Genomic DNA, 18,292 nt, shown 5'->3' on the forward strand with positions numbered 1-18,292 from the left:
CTTTGACTCAGTATTAGCCCAAGCAAAAAAGGATCCCCACTCACCTCTGTTGGTGACAGGTGACAAATGTAAAGGGCCCAACTTGTGATTACATAGTTCACTTACGTAACCACAGTTATGCTGCCTATCAAGTCCACATTGTTGAATAAAAATTACAATCAAGTTACTTATTAGCTACCTTGAACTTGTCTCCCTAAGACCTAGAAAGCTGGCAAGAGAGCCTGTTTGCAAACAGAGCTGGAGCGATCCGCCTAGCTGTTTGTTGTGGTTTTCAAATTCAGTGGTCAGGAAGATGGAGGGAGGAAGAAGAAGAGACAGACAGAGACAGAGGGGTGTGTGTGTGTGTGTGTGTGTGTGTGTGTGTGTGTGTGGAGGAGGTGGAGAAGGGAAGCCCAGGGGAACAGCTCACCACTGCCCCAGTGACTGAGGGCCACCTTTCAGGAGCTCATTCCAGATTTCCTGAATCCCTAGGCCCTTCTGGGCCAAACTTGTTTCTTCCACTGCTTGCTTGTAAATTCATGAATGCTGAGATCTCTAACTAGCAAGAGTGAGGAAGATGCTGAGCCTACAGCCAAGATCTCCTAGAAGCCAGAGGAGCCAGTGGACCCAAGGAGAGATGGGTTAAGGGGACTGATGGGGGATGGCCAGGAGGTCTATGATTTAGAAGAATAGATTGCCAAATCTGGAGCCACTCAGAGACAGAAACTAAAACAGTGCTTCCCAGGGACTGGGGAGAGCAGGGGGCCAGTCCCACTGGAGTACTGAATACACTTCATGCCACTAGGCTAGAAATTTAAGAGTTCGAATGGCCAACTTTCTGTTATGTATATTTTGTCAAAATGAAAGATTCTGGAGCCAGTGGCAATGATTTTATTTCCCATGGAACTCATGTAACACACAGTCCACCACTGTGATTTCTAGCAAGGATGCTAAGAAGATAAAGACTTCAGCAAATTGAAGATGTGCCTGCATCTGCTCTACTCAAGGTGTGCAACATTTCCCAAAGAACTTATCAGCCCAGGTCCCTGTGTGCATCTGCCTCTGGGCCTGGGGGGTCCCCCAAATCCAAGTAAAAGTGCTAAGAAGCCACAGAGTAGCTTCTTGGCCTCCAATACCTTCTCTGCTTGCTTCTATCTTCTCCCCTAGCACCCCCAAAATCATTCCCTCTTTCCTGATCCCAGGAGAGGACCTAATACACTCATTCAAGGGAAATGTAAATGTCTAAGAGGACCTTCACGTGTATGTGTCACCTGATAGATAAGCTCTTAGCAGAAGGAATAAACAATGGAAGCAGGTTGCGTTTGCAACCTCTCCCATTCTTTTGCCCAGGCTGATTTTGATACTCAAGAGTAGCTGAGGGCTTCTAATCAGATTCGGCCTATACCTTTCACCCTGCCTAACTTTAGAAAATTCTTTCCCAGGACTGGCAGGTGGTATAATAGATTAAGCCTCTGTCTGCAGTACCAGCTTTCCACCTGAGCACCAGTTTAAGTCCCGACTGCTTCATTTCTGAACCAGCTTCCTGCTTGTGGCCTGGGAAAGCAGTGGCAAATGACTCAAGTCCTCAGCCCGCTGCAATCATGTGAGAGCCATGAAAGAAGCTCCTGACTCTTAGTTTTGATTGGCTCAGCCCTGGCCATTGCAGTCATTTGGGGAGGGATGGTAGTAGGGAAGGAAGGAAGGAACAGAAGGGAGGGAGAGAGAGAGAGAAGCAGGGAGGAAAAGGAAAAATGTCCCTGGTCAGTTTCTGGGTCCGACACCACTGTCAGAAGCCTGATCCTATTCATAGCCATCAGAGCGCCATGACAGGGTAAGGTGCTCTCCCAGGAACTGCCTAGATCTGTACAGGCCAACTTTGAAACAGAAGGCTGAGGCCACAGGAAAAGTTGCAGATTTGCCTACAGAGAGCAGAGGCCTAAAGACTACCTAGTGCTAATCCCACGAGCAGCTCCAGCCCAATGCGACCACATGGCCACTGGCATGAGCATCAGGGAAATTCCATCTGTTCCAAGTTTCCGGCAACACAAACACAGGAGGCGGTGACTCCAGGGAGGGACACAGCCTCTCTTTCCTGCAGAATCTAAGACAGCAGGGCCCAGGCCTAGGAACCTGTGTTTCTCAAATGTCCTTTTGGAGACTTGGAAACCACTGGATGATAATCAAGTGACCACAAATTTAAAGCCAAAGCACACAGCTGTGTGTTAGCTTTTGCCCTGTGGTGTCATTACCAACACAGAAAGTGCTATGTATCTAATGTATTGACTTCCTTTTCAAACCAGCAAGAAAATGCTGAGTTGGGAGACTGGTGTCCAACAAAGCGGCTCCAAATGGCCATAAAGGGCCTGTTGCGGGGTGCTCCTGAGAGTTGTTGAGGGTCAGCAATGTCAGCTCTATGATCTACAGCTCGAGGTGTTCCTCTCTCTCTTAGGACACAGTCTCTACCAGTACCAGGCCCTCGCTGGTACTGAAGAGTATTGAGGAGTGAAACAGGAGCCTCCAAACAGAAAGAAAGGCCCAAGAGATCTGAAAGCAGTCAACCATAGGGACGCCTTGGATGCAGCAGCACAGCTGGCCAGCCTTAAGGACCAGCCTAGCTAGGATGGCTCTCAGTGGACAGCAAATTTCCTCTCCCTCAGGGGAGAGTCCATGTTAGCTCTCACGGGGGCCAGGGGCTACACTTGAGAGGCAGGGACTGTTCCTGTGGCCATCTTTGCCTGTCCCTCCACTGCTCCTCCTGGGAGCTCTGCTGGCCCCTGGGTTACTCTCCCAGCCTCTCTACTCTTCCCAGCTTCCCAGCCTGCTAGTCATTGTAGGTACATGTAAAGAGGAATCAACTTGGAGCCTGCAAATCTAAGTCCAAACTCGTGGCCTTGGCACTCTGTACACAGCACTGATGTCTTTATGGCTCTGAACCCACTCCCCCTGCTGTTACAACGGTCATATGGGCTCTATCTTAAGTGTTGTGCAACTTCCCTCAACTCCACATAGCGTCATCTTGTTTCTCACATTCCCTCTCTTTAAACATATTTGATAATGGAATCTTCTGGATTCTGATTTCCTTTGGGTCCCTTCCACACATCTTTGCTCACTTGCGCTTGTTGCCACTGCTGCCCTCCATGCCTCCTCCTTCCGGCTGAGCTGTCTCACTGAGGCACACTGGACAGCATTGGGTTCTCGGCCTTCAGGGGTCTAAGGGGAGGCTGGGAGCGTCATCTCCTCTCCCATTACCCCTCAGCCTCGTGACCTGTTACGATAACAAGTCTCAGACCAAATTCTGGCACACACTCATGCTTATCAGCTACAAGAACTACAACATCACACTGCCTGGTTTGTAAGCTCAGCAAACATCAGGCCACCTGGTTTGTCCACCTCTGCCCCTTCACTAGATGCAGATGTGACAAAAAAACAGCAGGATTAATGCAATTGATGAGATGACAGGATTCTCCTGAAGCAAATGGACACAGGACACGGGGGAATTCTAAGACCTGGGGATTATTCCCAAGACTGTGAGCTGGTTATTGTATCTTACTCACACAAGGCAAGGATGCCTGTGTGTCTTTCCAACCTGTCCAACATACATTTGTCTCATCAATAAAAGCAATGAGACCCCACACCTGATATGCTAACTAGCAAAACCCCCACTATGCATTGAAAATAAATGGTATCAGACTCTGAAATACAAGAGAACTACTCCTAAGCTCCTAGAGCCTTGGGAAATTTCACGTTAAATAACCATTCATAAACACTCAAATTCAGCATGCCTTAAGCAGAGTGACTTAATAATATATTAGAAATAATACAACAAGGTTGCCTTAGTCCATTCAGGTACTACAATAAAATATCAAATAGTGCCTGGCCTATAAAAAATAGAATTTGGGACCAGTGCCATGGCAAATCAGACTAAGCCTCTGCCTGTGGCTCCAGCATCCCACCTGGGCACCAGTTCAAGTTCCAGATGTTTTAATTCCAATCCTATTCCCCCTGCTGATGGCCTGGGAAGGCTGCCGAGGATGGCTCAAGTGCCTGGGCCCCTGCACCCACATAGGAGACCAGAAGCAGATCCTGGTTCCCAGCTCTGGCCCTACGAGCCATTTGGGGATTGAACCAATAGATGGAAGATCTTTGACTCTACCTCTCTCTGTAGTTCTGATGTTCAAGTAAAACAAATACTTAAAAAGAAGAAGAAGAAGAGACTTCTTTTTTATATATAATATATATATATTATTAATTACATTGCATTATGTGACACAGTTTCATAGGCTCTGGCAGTCCCCCAACCCCTCCCCATACCCTTCCCCCATGGTGGATTCCTCCACCTTATTGCTGCATTACATTTCAAATTCAGTCATGATTCTTTCATTGCCAGCGTATACCAAGCATAGAGTCCAGCATCTTATTGTCCAGATAAATTCAACAGTGTAGACTTCTATATCATGGTTATGAAAGCTGAGAAGCTCAAGGTGGAGACACCAAGCTCACAGACATGCCTGTACACCAGGTATGCCCCCGGGGGAAGAGGTCAGCTAGCTCTCTTGGAACTCTCTTGTTAGGGCATTAATATCACACACAAGGATTCCATCCTCGCAGTCTAATCACCTCACACAGGCCACACCTTGCAATGCATCACCTGGGGATTAGGACTGCAATATGTGAACCTCCTGGACATAAACATCCCGACTCCAATGAGTGCCACCCACAGAGCTCCACTGCCCCTCTCGTCAGAGTGCCCGTCTGCCTCCTGGGCTCAGATACCACACACTTACCCTCTTCCTCTGACCTCAAGGTCAATCAACCACATCAATATCCTGTCCCTAAATGACATACTACTTTTCCCTTCAGTTACTCAGCAACTGTGTGATCAAAAGCTGTGTGTGTTGGGAGGAAAGGTGTCATGACTTCAAGGGCCTTTCAGCCTACAGGAGGGGCTGCCATGGAGACTGGGAATGAGGATGCAGAGCAAACCAGTTACCATGGAAACCCTGGAGAGGTACTGCTAGGACAGAAAATGTCTAGTGATGTTTCATTCTACAGGAGTAGGGCGAGAGCTACATTTGAGCCTTCGTGAATGAATGAGGAATTAGGCTATGGTGCAAGGAACATTCCAGGTGGAGAAGACCAAAAAAAAAAAAAAAGCAATATGAATAGCTAAAAGCTATCAAAGACACACCCTGCTACAGGACTCTTGAGGAATGCCATGGACATGACAGAAAAAATCTGAAATTATGTACATCTTTTCATTTTTTTCCTCGTATCCAGACCTGCGAGATACTATTATTCTCTCCATTTTATAGATAAGAAACTAATGCTGAGAACATTAAAGCAACTCACCTAAGATATATTGTTAAGAAATGACAGAGGTAGGATTTGAACCCAGGCTTTTCTGATTCCTAAAACATTGTACTACAGTCTAGAAAGCAATGACAGCATTTGAATGGAGCTGAAATCAATGTTCAAGAGAGATTAGCGTGTGATCAAGTTGGAGAGGAATTACAGCCAGAACAGGATTCATGACTGATTTTCTAGCCCAAGTTAGCTGCCTGCTTTTGTTGCAGTTCTACTTCTACCACAGGGTTAAACACTCAGTAGGTGCTTGACAGAACTGAGTGACTTAATTTAGAGGAAATGAATTTTCAGAATAGATTGTTGCGCCCTGCTGCCTGGGTGGTAAGCAGTTTACCCTGTCTTTATAAAATGAGCTGGTTTCCTTTTAAAAGTAGGATTTCCAGCATGCCCAACATCAACAGATATTTGAGCATCTTCCATGAGACACACACTAGTATGGGCGAGGGTAACTCAGCAGGGAATTAAATAGACAAGGTCCCTTCTGTTAGAAAACTTAAAACAATCTTTTCCTAACTTGACCTCTTTCGCTAATAAAAAATGCCAGGGAAATAACAGCCAGCTGTATACCAACACTGGAAGTGGCTGGGTGTCGCCCTTGCTTGATTCCAAGGGTACTGTGTTCAAGTCTGAAGCCCCCAGCATCTCTGCTAGATGCCCATACCCACAGGGCCCAGGGTGGTCATTCATCTGGCTAACAGGTGCTTGTCCAGGAGACACCCTGTGACAAAGGGATGGGAGACGACTGCTGTGCCATCACAGTACCCAGAACTCTGTGTGCTTTGGCCTAAGAGCTCAGCCTCGGGCAAGGCAGTGGGGTGTTTCCTCTAAGAATGCACCTCTATTGAAACTCACTCTGCAGGGATGTCCACAGTGCCAAAAATGGAACAGGGGAAAGAAACTCAAAATAAAGCCTTAGGTGTGGAGTCTTGTTTTCAGATCTCATGCTCTGTCCTGTTCTGAACCCAGACACACTGCACGTGGCCACTGAAAACATCCCTGGGTCAGATCTGCACAGAGGTAACAGGGAACAAGCAGACCCTGAAGGCAGGAGTTCTCACCTGCCCAGCTCCAGCACAGCACTAAGTCACAAGACAATTGTGAAGTAGCTGAAGGAGGACAGGGCAGTCACTAGCAAGGAGCTTCTGTGGCCTACTATGGGGTCTTAATGATCCGAGGTCCTGGGTTCCTGAGCCTTTAGCCTGCCCTGTGGGGTCAGCCTGCTGAGCTGCTGAGGCCTCAGCCCCGATCATCAGTTTCAACTCAGAGCCTTCCCCAAGCCTCAGGCCTGAACCTATTTCCCCCTCCCTTACAGACTATGGCCTCCTTCCCCTACAGGTTGAGTCAATTGTCGGAGGATCCCTTTCGAGGCCTCCAAAGGGCGGAGGAGGATGAAGACCTCCAATACCAAGGTCTTCTGGCTTAGGCATTGATACTTGGGCTTCCTTCTTCCCTTTGGGACCACAATGAGAAACCAAGACAATGTGGTCCCAGGCCCTCCCCTTGGACTGAATACATCGCCAGGCCCACACAGGAGGTGTACCCGTGGGTTGGAGGCTGCTCAAGAGACTTGTGACCCACCCATCCTCCTCTCTCTCCCTGATACCATGACCAAAGCCAAGTTAGAGAGTAAATATCTTAATCACATGCGATCTCCTGCAAGCCAGGAGTTTCCAGACAGGCTACTCCATGGTGAGTAGCCCTGCTTGGGTTATGACATCATCATCCACAGAGCCACTATTTAGGATCACAATTGACTAAGAGAAACACTTTGCCAAGAGGGAGCAAAATTTTCCATCATGTTTGCATTGATAAAAAGTAGAATTTTTTATCAACACAAATTTGGCCATTTATAAAACAACATTCAATAACCATTACATTGATCATGTTACCAATCATGAAAGAGCTACTAACTGCCAGATTCCATGTGTCATAATTCACACATTTTTCACTTTGATTCCTGCTGGTTCTGCATTTCCTTTTTCTTTCTTTCGTTTATCTATCTATCTGTCTGTCTACATTCCTTCACATAACTCTGGCACCTGGAAATGGCTCTCCCCTGTGATTTCAATCCAAATGCATTCACCCAGTAGCTTTGTGGTGATGCCAACTTCAATGAAGCTTAAAAACAATGGAGAGACTTGGCCTTGAGGTGGCACGTCACCCTGACCAGTTTCTCCAACATCGGGCATCCCTCACCCACTTTCTGTCGGGACGGTCCCATGCTCTTGTGGGAGGGAGAGAAACTCCTGTCCACTGCCCATCTTACAAACTCGACTTAGCCCCCCAGAACCTCAGGCTCTTCTTGTTGTTGAGCGAGTGTCCAGAGCAGTGGAACATCACTTCACTCCTCTCCTTTTCCCATCTTCCTGCTACAGTCAACAGAATGAAGAGGTCTAGGATTAAGAAACCTCCTGTATAAAGCAGAAGCCACAATAGCTGGTTTTAAATATTCCTTTCTTTCCCAGGTAAATTCTCAGCCCTACCCAGAATGACCCAGCTGAAAAGACGCAGAAGTCAGCCAGCTTCTGCATCAAACTTGAATGCTGCTGAGAATCACAGGAGTCATTGTGTCCCTACTCCTCTAAGCTTCCGATTCAGTGTATCAAGGTAGAGGCTGAGAACACACAGTTCCAACAAGCTCTTAGGGATGTTGGTCAAAGGACCGCACTTTGAGAAGCAGGATGGTAGACTACATATGATCTTAAGGTAGGGTACGTGTATGGCAGAGGGAAGGGAGTGGGAACACACTGTGATGGAAGTGGTACACTCGGCCCTTGCCTGCACAGTCCTTAAATGCTGCATCTATTGTTTCGCACAATGTGAGCTGTATGTGTAGTCTTGATCATAACCCACTTTTCTCAGGCTTTGTATTCTGGTGATTGCTTTATACCATTTTATTGTCCACCAGGAGCTGACCCCACTGTCCTCAACTGTTTGTATACGGTTTATGAGAATGACATTTATATTTTTAAGAGTTGAAAAGATGGACAGGAGTCATATTTCATGATATATGAAATTTATGTAAAATTTCTTAGTGTCCATAAATAAAGTTTTATTGGAACATAATCATGCCGATTCTCTGACCGCTTGTCTGTGGCTGCTTTTCTACTGAGCCTTTATTTAACATCATCCTGTGGTTCCTTTTGGAAGTCACATACTCCTGGGTTGTATTTAACCTGTCTCTGGGCTAGAATTTCTTCTGGAAAAGTAAGTCTCAATCATTAGATTTCTGACAACTTGCTTCTTTATTTCTCCACCTAATATCCACAAGAGAGCAGTTATGGGACTGGTGCCTAAGAGGTGGCACATGACCCTGGAGTGTTTCCCATTGTCAGTGGTGTCCACTCACCCACTCTGCCTGAGTCAGAAGTTGCTGGCCTCTGTGCCCACTGGGGTGCCGAGTTGCTCAGTTCCCTCAAGAAGTTCCTGTGTAAACTGCAATTGAATACAAAGATTCCTTCAGCAGCGGGAACGCTTTAGTGCAGAGCCTAGAATGAAACAAGTCCCCGCTTTCACAGGGAGCCATTCCTCCACGCACTTGTCTCTTCCTGGCTTACAAGTTTCAATGCACTCATTTAAACTTATGTACTCAAGTGATTCAAACATTTGACATGCTCTAAGACAGGCCATGCCTTGTCACTCACAGCAGTGTTTCACAGATTTTCAACAAGAGACCCTGTGGGAAGCTTCAAATGGATACAGGAAATTCAGAGCGCATGTTCCACTTCCTACAGGAGAGAGCACGTCCCCCAGCAGGTTTCCTCACCAAGGAACATGCCAGGGTCCACCTGGACCTCAAAATGCTCCTTTGGCCTCTTGTGGAGATGGGCTCTCAGCCCTTATTGGAGGCCACTCACTCAAGAACAATGTGAAGACACAGTCTCCCAAAGCAACCAGCTAGTCTTTCTGAATAGAAGACTCACTTCTTTCTCGTGTAATAATTTTCCAGCATCTGGGTAAAGCCCTTACATTCAGGGAAATGCCACAATTTTGGCACCAGCAACAGAAAAAGCCATCTGGTCCCTCTTGGGCTTCTTGGCTTCAATTCTTGGGGCCATTGTCATGGTGCTTGGGGAGGCCTAACTTAGAGGCCAATGAGAACAATAGGACACAGGTAGGAAGTTGGAGGTTGTACCAGGGGGGAATGTGTTCCAACCCTCCCCACGAATGAGCCCCTGCACTGCACAGCCCCAGCGCCAGGAGTCACGGAAGGGCAGGAGGCAGGAAATCTGCAGGACCCGCAGTGTTTATGGAAAGAGTTTTCTGATTCTGGGCTCTCTTAGTGGATGGTTCTTGGCCCGTGCCAAAGCTCTATGAGCTACATTTAAAGGGGCAACTCTTTTCCCAGCAGAAAGTAGAGTGGAATAAATGCTTTGTTATAAGCTAGTTCCTCAGGTGCAGGTCTTCAGAGAACTCATTAGCACCTCAGCAATTAGCCATAATAGAAAGCACTGCTATGGTGGACGGCAGTACAAGGCAAATCGAAGCGTTGTGGTATTTAGGTGACAGTTCTGTCTTTCTAGAGTCCTCTCTTCCCACTAAGAAGGAATGGACATGAAGCAACTCCTTCCAGGAGCTCCTGAAATTCCCAGAAGCCACTGTGAACTCCCACCCCACTTTCTTTGATGAGGTTTGCTGTGTGCCTTCCAGCCCTGCCAAGCTTGGGTCTGCTATGAATTCAGCATCTACTGGCAAAAGTACTGACAGGCACAACATGTGTCTGACCCTGGAACCAGCGGTCACAGGATCCAAAGGAAGCTCCCGGTTCAAACACCAGCCAGGGTATCAGGCACCACCCCTGCTGCCTGCTGCCGCAGCGACATGAATGGAAGAACGGACACAGAACTCACTGCCCTGCAAGAACACAAACAATTCTCAACCGTGCTGGTCGGATTTTATTTGTGCAATCATCTCGTGCACATTTCCTTCCTCTTTGTGCATTGACTGGCTTGTAAAACAAAAGGCTCTATGTGCTTGCCAACCTAGGGGAGGCCTAGGCTTGGCCATGATCCTGATCAGGGCTGGGGAGCAGACTGGAAAAACAAAGAATGAGCATCTCTCTCCTTAGCACTTCCAGAAGGTGCTGGGCCGCTGCTTGTGATCTTGGTGTCCTGGACTCCTCAGCACAAACCCTCTCCCTCAACAAGTTCAAGGACTCCCATGAATAAAGATGGAGAATATGGAATCCCATACCCCTTTTCAGCCTACCTTAGTGTCAAAGCAACTATCAGGCCCTACATTGTCAGGGAGCAGAAGGTATTTAAAAACAAGAACAAAAATCTTGCTGACAGCCACAGAATTTCCTTAAGCACTAGCAGGTGTGGGAGGAGCAGTTTGTTACTCCGACAATGGTTCCTTCTGCCACTCGCTGATAGCAGCTTCATACACAGGAAGAGATGGCAAAATACTTGCAAAGCACAAAGTGAAACGAAGCTGTCTCTTGAACACTTCTGATGTACCCAGCACAGCTCCGTGCAGCTGCTGCCATCTTCACAACAAGCCTGCCAGGCAAGTTCTAAGTGTTGTCCTTCATGGAGAAGAAAACGAGGCACAGACAGGACTCGCCATGAGGAGCAGGGCCAGGGCTCCAAACCCCTCTGGCTCTAGGGTTTCATTTCTTAAGAACACACTGTCAGGCCTGGTGTGATAGCCTACCTGCAAAAGTCCTCGCCTCACACACACCAGGATTGCATATGGGCGCCAGTTCTGAACCTGGCAGCTTCACTTCCCATCCAACTCCCTGCTTGTGGCCTGGGAAAGCAGTCGAGGACAGCCCAAAGCCTTGGGACCCTGCACCCATGTGGGAGACCCAGAAGAGGTTCCTGGCTCCTGACTTCAGATCGGCTCATCTTAGGCCATTGCAGCCATTTGGGGACTGAACCAGAAGATAAAGATCTTTCTCTATGTCTCTCCTTCTCTTTGTAAATCTGATCTGCCTTTTCAATAAAAATTATGAATAAATCTTTAAAAAAGAAATACAAAGCTCACACACAGGCCAAACAGATGCTGGGAGAAAAGCAACTGTACTTCACCACCTTCTCATGCCTTGGCCAAGCTAGCCTAGAGTGAGTGCTGTTGGCACTGGATGATGGATGAGACAGGTGTCTAATGAAAAAGAAAGCATATCTGCCAAAGCCAACCTGCGATTCTCATTGTACTGATCTAAATACAGGTGGGCCAGGGCTCAGTGTTCAGTTGAAAACTCCCAGAGGTAAAGCAACTGTCTAAAGGAACTTGAAGGAGGCCAGCTAGTGTCTCACTGTATCAGTTGGAACTTCCTAGTGAAGGAACACAGGGCATGCTCTGGAGGCCACCTATGTAGATAAGCATTGATGCTGTTTGCTCAGCCTCTGCCACCCAAGGGCCAGTGCTCTGTAAAGAGCATCTTCAGCAGGATGTGGTGCGTCCAACAGTACCTAAGGGACACTGCTCAGGATGGGATCCAGAGAGGGAGGCTTGCCCGCCAGGCCTGGCTGTACAGGGAACGACCAACAGCCTTGGCAACCTCAGCCCCAGAGCCACGCTAAGGCATCTCCCTGGAAGAGGCTTGGGGCATGCAGCAACAGGTGCTAGGGGGACACCCATGGAGAGGCAGGGGAGGGGAGTGCAGGAGCAGAGCTTTCCATCTGCCCTTGTCTCCCTCTGGCTCTACACTGGCTTCCCACCTAGAAAGCAGCAGCTCCTTGCCGCAGGTAACCAAGTTGCATCACTGGGCTTCTGAGTGACGCCCACGAGGAGGAAGGCACCTCCCCGAGCAGGGACCCAGGAGCTGTGGGTGGTGGCCAGCAGGGCCAGCTGGCCAGCAGGGTTGTCACCCTGTGGAACCCAAGCCACCTGTTCTTCTCTCCCATGTCTCCCCCTCCTCCTCCTTGCTTCCTCCTTGCTTCCTTGCTTCCTTTATTTTTATAATAAAAATAAATCTTTAAAAAATAAAAATAAATCTTTTTTTAAGATTTATTTTTATTATTTTTTTATTGGAAAGGCGGATACACAGAGAGGAGAGACAGAGAGGAAGATCTTCCGTCCGATGATTCACTCCCTAAGTGAGCACAACGGCCGGTGCTATGCCGAACCGAAGCCAGGAGCCTCTTCCGGGTCTCCCACACGGGTGCAGGGTCCCAAACCGGGCCACAGGCAGGGAGCTGGATGGGAAGCGGGGCTGCCGGGATTAGAACTGGTGCCCATATGGGATCCCGGGCGTGCAAGGCGAGGACCTTAACTACTGCGCCATCGCGCCGGGCCCTAAAATAAATCTTTAAAAAAAAATGTTGTCAGTGCTGGCAAGGGTTCTGCCCGGAAATCCAGTTGCACACTTGATTTCCCATGGAACAAATGAGAGCAGCGTCTGTGTGGACTCCATGCCCTCAGCTCCTCCTGGCTTCGCAGGGTTCCCTCCCTAGGCACCTGGGCCCTCTGGCCTTGGACTTACTAGGACTCCTCCTTCCCCCTCTCTTCCCCACATGGTCCAATCCCCAGTCTCTCTTCCCACGTATTGTTTCCCTGCCAGTCAGTCTGAGCACTCTATTTTCTGCTTTCCTCCACCAACACCTTTGTTGTTACAGAACACACAGCATCTGGCATCTTGTCTGCCAACAAGCCGTCCACAGGCTGCAGGTGGACAGCAGCCAGCTCCAGGCAGAGCAAGCAGGCCCGTGTGCTTCCCGAGCTGTGCTGCTGCCGCTGCCCTCCGGGACCGCCATGCCTCTTCCAGTGCCTTAGTCTCCCCCCTGGATAATGAAGGAATGGGATTTGAAGCGAGTAACAGGCTCTAAGTCTGAGCAAGTATAGCTATAAGACACCAAACAGGCCCTCTGCCAGCCTCCTATTTGAGTCACCCACAATTTCTCCAGATCTGTGGCTCCTCCAACTGTGAACAAAGAGTCAGTGCTTGTTTCTGACTTGTACAGCACAGTTCCCCAAGCAATGAGAGAAAACTATTCAGTAGAGACCTCTAAAGCAAGGCTCTCTGGGGCTCGTGCTGTGGTCGAGTGGGTAAAGCCACTACCTGTGATGCCAGCATTCCCTAACGGCACCGGTGCGTGTTCTAGATGCTCCTTGATAGTGACCCAGAAAAAGCAGTAGAGGATGGCTTCTACTACTTGAGCCCGGCTACCCAGGTGGGAGATGCAGAAGAAGGTCTTGACTTTGGCTTGGCCTAGCACTGGCAGTTGTGGCCCTCTGGAGAGCGAACCAGCAGATGGAAGATCTCTTTCTCTCTTATCTCTCCCTCTGTCCCTATAAATCTTTCAAAATGAATAAATTGACGTTAGAAACAAACATATAAACATACGATTTCATGAGTTCTAAGAATTCAAAACCTAGAGTGCAGAGGCTCTGAGAAAGCACAGACCCTGGCTCTGAAGGCAGAGCATGAGTCAGTCATTCAGGAAGACATTGCTGGGCTGCTTTGCACACTGTGCCACAGCAATGCTGCGCAGGGAAGATTTCTGGAGCTCCACAGTGTTTACCCTGTTTACCGGAGCAGCAGGTGGACAACAACGGCAGGCCCTCTAGACCGTGAGCAGTGAGTGGAGCGTCAAGGAGGGAAAACAGCATGTTCTGACCGCTGTCCAACAAACCTGGCCAAGGAAGCAGCAGGCCCTGTGCTCTGTCTCCCCTCTGCTTTGCCTGGAACTCACATGATCGCAGTTCAGCTTCTCACCTTCTGCAGGCATCACTATCATCATTGTTGTTTTAGCCGATGAGAGAGGGTATAGCACTTCCCCAGATACGCACAGCGGAAAAGAAAGCCAAGGCTTTTGCAAGCCTGAACGTCCCCTGCTACCTTTTTCTCTCTGTGTAATTGAGGGAAAGGACAATTGTCTGGAAAGGCTAACAACACCAGCAAATGATGGCTTTTACACTAGGAGAGAGCTGTGCATGTTTGAGGAGTGGGAGAAGGAGAGCTCTGAGCAAGGGAAAGAGAAAGGACTACAAGAGCAGAAGGGTCAAAACCAAGAGGACAAAGTCAAGGCTGAAGAAGGGCTCTTCTTTCCCAGGGCTGACAGGAGGAGGTAAAGAAGACAGCTTTGTCCATCTGGATTGGTTTGCACGTGCCTCGCGTTGCACCCTTCTTGGGGCTCCTCTCTAAGAGGTGCAAACCAGTGAGCCTTTTCTGAGTCATGGCCATGTTTGCAAAGAAAGGCTCAGATAGTACTGATTCAAAGTTTGTTCCATTCGCCTTCTTCCCATTGGCCTTTGACAGCCCAGATGTGGTCTTTAGCAAGACAGGAAGATGAACACAGAAAAAGCACAGAGTGGGTATATATCACCTGAGACAATTGGGCATAAAAATTTGGAAAAAAATTTTAATTTCTTCACCTTAAGAGGGTCTTGGTGATTGATACTGGACTTCAGGCACCTAAAAAATTATTTTTATTGCAAAGTCAGATATATAGAGAGGAGAGACAGAGAGGAAGATCTTCCGTCCTATGATTCACTCCCCAAGTGAGCGCAACGGCTGTAGCTGAGCTGATCAGAAGCCATGAGTCAGGAGCTCTTCTGGGAGCTGGATAGGAAGTGGGACTGTTGGGATTAGAACCGGCACCCATATGGGATCCTGGTGCTTGCAAGCTGACGACTGCTAGGCCACTGCGCCGGGCCATCAGCCACTTTTGATTGGTAGATCAATTAAAATTGGTAAAAATATATATATTTATACACTGACATTTTTGATTGGTAAATCTCTTACATGCAATGCAAGAACTTGGCGAATGTTGCTAACTCCACTCAGTCCAGGAGAAAGGGCCTCACCCCTGCTGAGCTCTTAGCAGACAAACTGCCAGGGACTTAGTTGAACAAAAGCCTCAGAGAAAGGCTGAAGTTCAGTCTTCCAGCAAGGAGCTAAGCTGTCTTATTTGGTCTAAAGTAATAAAAATCAGGATTTAAAAAAATATATCCCCTTATTTACCCTGGAGGACTCAAGGACTCCTTCGTTTTGCTTTTTTATGACTCTGGTTTTACCTAGAGAAGTAAATGGTACTATAAATCCCAAATAGCTTCCTACCTGCTGTTCTCCCCTGGTGGGACTGGTGATTGCTGGATGTGGTTTCAGGCTCTGCAGAAACAATGGGAAAGTTTGCTTTCTGCTCAGAATTACGAGGCATAGAGGGTAGTTTAAATGACATTTCATTCTCGCAGACGAGATGGCAGCACATACGTGATGCTGCCAAGAAGAGGCCCTTAACTAACTTCTATTATTGGAGGTCATTCCATTGGAATTAGAGTGAAGCTTTCAAGTTGAAACACCGTGTCTCGCCTTATTACACAATCTTGTGTCACTCTTTAAGACCAGTGGCAGTTGGAACTCATCGTTCCTTGCAGCAATAGGTAATGGCAGAGAAGACAGGAGGAACTCAGTCCCCTACCTGCCCGGATTCCACTCATGCTGGACCATTTTGTCGGCGTCCTCCCCACTTCCAGATGGGCAAAAACTGGTTAACAGTATGTAAGTTGTGTTTGAAAGAGGCCAACACCTGCTCTAAGCCCCATGTCACTGAGAAGTACACATTAAACCAGAATCTCATTACAGTTCTCAGAATTACAATGATTGACAGCTAAGCAATTTCATTATACACATTTCCTCAGGATTGTAGTAAAAATTTCATTAGTAGTTAGATATTCACACTTGCAGAAGCAGCATTTCTATTTGCTCTTAAAGAATTTTCAGTATCACCCAGACTCAGCACTGTAACAGTACACCACGCTGAGGATGGTGAGGCCAGTGCCACGCAAAGCCAATCTGTGCTTTGGGTTTTTTCTTTCTCCTTAGTTTATTTTTAGCTAATACAGATTGCTTCTTCCCAGTTCATCCTGGCCAGCTCAACTCTGGTTTTTCTTCTCTAAGACAAAGAAGGAGAATAGAAGTTACTCAAATACCTGGGTTCCTATCACCCATGTTAGGAACCCTGATGAAGCTCCTAGCTGCTGGCTGTGGTTTTGCCTAGTCCTGACCACAGACGCCACCGGGCAGTGATTCAGCCAAGGAAAGATCTCGGGCCCGGCACAATGACCTAGAGGCTAAAAGTCCTCACCTTGAACTCTCCAGGATCACATATGGGTGCCTGTTCTAATCCCAGCAGTTCCACTTCCCATCCAGCTCCCTGCTTGTAGCCCGGGAAAGCAGTCGAGGACAGCCCAAAACCTTGGGGCCCTGCACCTACATGGGAGACCTGGAGGAAGTTCCTGGCTCCTGGCTCCGGATCGGCACAGCACCAGCCGTTGCAGTCATTTGGGGAGTGAATCGCAGGACAGAAGATCTTCCTCTCTGTCTCTCCTCCTCTCTGTATATCTGACTTTGCAACAAAAATAAATAAATCTTAAAAAAAAAAAGAGGTCTCTGTCTCCCCTTCTTTGTACAGTTCAAATAATTTTTTTAAGTTGGCAAGTTCCTAGAAGAAAAACTCATGAACTTGGCATGAAAAATTCATATTTCAGTGACTTCTATCAACCTAAATTCTCCAAGTACGGAAACTGCTTCTGTGATGGAATTATTGGTAATTGACCGTGATGATTAATTTTAAGATACTAATAGAAAAACAGAAATAAAGAAAATTGGATTCACCCACGAAGTTTATCTTAAAAAGGGAAAAAAGGCAAAACACAGTGAGGTGACCGAGGCAAAATGATTCTGAGTCTCAGAAGCCACAGCTGTCACAGGGCTCTTTAATTTATTCATTTATTGACTGTGAAAACCACAGCTGAACAGTTGAGGTGCAACTTCTCATCCAGAAAGTTCAATTATGTAGTGTGAACCAAAATGAAGCAATGTTTTCTATTGGGGGAGTGATGGGGAAGGGATCCAGATTTTAAATAGATTTTGGAAGCCGACAGAGCATGCGAGGGAGACAAGCCATCGGAGAAGCCGAGACTGGCACAGCCTACCACCTCACAAATGGGCGAGGTTTTATTTCAAAAGAAATTTCAGCAGGAATTTCAGTAAAAATGTAATCCAACCAACAGTAGAACCTGGGGTTTGATTGCCTGGCTAATGCAGGCATCTGGCTGCCAGGATGTCTCCACATTGAATATTTCACAAGTCTTCCCTTCAAACCTGGAGCTCACTAAGCCCTCATTCTGTGAGATGTTGCAATCGCTTCCTTTGGCATAAGGCTCAGAAGAGGTGCTTTTTGGAAGTAAGGTGGTCCAGAGCAGAAACCAGTGCAAACTGCAGGCTTCTGACCCACGTACAGAGGCAGGCACTGCAATTTGCTTCCACACCCCGTTCCAGAAATCTCCACCATGAATTCCGAAGCCCTCAGTCACCTCTGCTAAGTTTTCATGCTGGCTCACTGGGAGGAGAGGGAAGAAAAAAGAAGTGAAGTCCTTGTCCAGTGCTTTTAACTGGACCCTTGGAAGGTAAGCGGGATGCCTGCGTTGCCTTATCTGTGCAGAGCAGCCATTCCAGCAGCGAGCACATGCGTATCCTGGTTATAGGCGCATCAGCGTGGGTTCTCCGGGGACAGCGATGTCCCTTCCACAGGGCCACTCACCTCGGCCCACACTCGCTGGAGGTCCATGTCTTGGTTCGTAGCCCAAGTTGTATTCCACTTGTTTCCCACACAGTCTCTCTTCTCGGGACAGCAGAGATCTTTTTGGACTGACATGGCCTCACATCCCCTCCCCCCCACCATCTCCCTCTCGCATGGCTGCCTTCACCAGCTACATGTCTGGCTTCTCTGCTGATCGCAGAGACCCTGGCTCCTAGCTGCCAGCACAAGAACCACATTTGAATTTTTCCCTAGCTTTGTGGTCTTTAGGAAGAGCACACATTTGGAGCGAAAGAGAGATGGATTTGAATTCCATTCTTAAGTCCTCTAACCTTACTTTACTTCGGTGTTCCTGTACCAAAAAAACAGCATTTTGTCATTAGACCTATCTCAAAGGAATGTTCCTGGAACCTCATAAAATGATGTGTGTCAAAACACCAAGAGCTTAACAGGGAAATTAG

At 47.7% G+C, this 18,292-nt stretch overlaps 1 long non-coding RNA gene across 2 annotated transcripts in view; it reads right to left on the reverse strand.

The window, feature by feature from the left end:
* The window catches only part of LOC121159576, a 44,460-nt gene that overhangs the window by 16,099 nt on the left and 10,069 nt on the right, over positions 1–18,292 (reverse strand). For both annotated transcript variants that reach the window (XR_005884393.1, XR_005884394.1), the window contains exon 4: positions 8,693–8,778. This is a non-coding gene — a long non-coding RNA (uncharacterized LOC121159576). The remainder of the gene's footprint in view (positions 1–8,692; positions 8,779–18,292) is intronic.

Source organism: Ochotona curzoniae, unplaced genomic scaffold, assembly GCF_017591425.1.
Source record: "Ochotona curzoniae isolate NIBS_2020 unplaced genomic scaffold, NIBS_Ocur_1.0 contig_43, whole genome shotgun sequence".
Classification (NCBI taxonomy): Eukaryota; Metazoa; Chordata; class Mammalia; order Lagomorpha; family Ochotonidae; genus Ochotona; species Ochotona curzoniae.